The sequence below is a fragment of the Elaeis guineensis genome, chromosome 3 (genome assembly GCF_000442705.2).
Source record: "Elaeis guineensis isolate ETL-2024a chromosome 3, EG11, whole genome shotgun sequence".
NCBI classification, from domain to species: Eukaryota; Viridiplantae; Streptophyta; class Magnoliopsida; order Arecales; family Arecaceae; genus Elaeis; species Elaeis guineensis.
The window spans coordinates 64,474,806-64,475,868 of NC_025995.2; the positions used below are offsets into that span (position 1 = coordinate 64,474,806).

General features: G+C 37.4%; 1 non-coding gene across 1 annotated transcript; it reads right to left on the reverse strand.

The window, feature by feature from the left end:
- Window positions 1-340: 340 nt before the first annotated feature.
- Window positions 341-446, reverse strand: LOC114913435 (small nucleolar RNA R71). The gene has a single exon (XR_003799438.1). It is a non-coding gene; the product is annotated as a small nucleolar RNA R71 (small nucleolar RNA).
- Between the last annotated feature and the right edge of the window lie 617 nt (window positions 447-1,063).

Consider the following 1,063-nt stretch of genomic DNA (forward strand, 5'->3'; position numbering starts at 1 on the left):
TTCACTCCTTCATCATATACCTACTCCCCATATATTCAAGTGCCTCCTGTCGAGGTCGTTCAGTATGAAATCAAGTCCAGCATCATCCAAATATTACCATCTTTTTATGGACTAAGTAACGAAGACCCTTACAAATATCTTAATAAATTTCTTGAGATCTGCTCTATGGTCAAGATCCAAAACTTCTTTGACGATGCACTTTGGTTAAAATTATTTCCATTCTCCCTTAAGGACAAAGCAAAATATTAGCTAAACTCTTGAGACTCAATAACCATTTCAACTTGAGATCAACTTCAGAGAAAATTTCTCAAGAAATACTTCTCCATTGAGAAAACCAATCAAATTAGGAAAGCCATCACTAATTTTTCTCAAATGGATGGGGAGATGTTTCATGAAACATTGGAAAGGATTAAGGACCACATCAGAAAATGTCCACACTATACAGTATCTAAATAGCAACTAGTTCAATATTTCTATGATGGACTATTAGAGAACCACCGATAGATGGTTGATGCCTCATACGGTAGGATATTTATGCTCAAAAGTAAGAATGAGGTCTGGCAGCTATTTGAAACCCTTAGCAAAAACTCCTTGCACTACAAGTCTAGAGATAGTCCCATGTTTAGATCAAAGAGATGCAGAATTTATGAAGTAAGAAATTCCATAGATATCCACAGTAAAGTAGATGAATTATCACAGAAAATTGACCGCCTACTGAAAGTTAGGCATACCTTTGCTTTATCCTCACAGCTTCAAGATGTTTGTGCCTTATGTTCGAGTCCCACCCATACGATGAGTGAATGTTCAGCTGCATCCCAATTTTCTAAGCTTGTACAGGAACAAGCCCATCAAGCACAAACTCAGACCACTCATCGATCAGGTCACAATCTGTTCTCCAATACCTACAATCCTGGTTGGAGAAAACCATCCAAATTTTCCATGAACACCTCAAACAGCTGTAAATGCTCCGGTTCAAAGATCAAGTTACCCAAATGGAAACTATAGACACATGCCTTATCAACAATATCAAAATATTCCAAAACCCTCTCTAATGGCCCAAAAC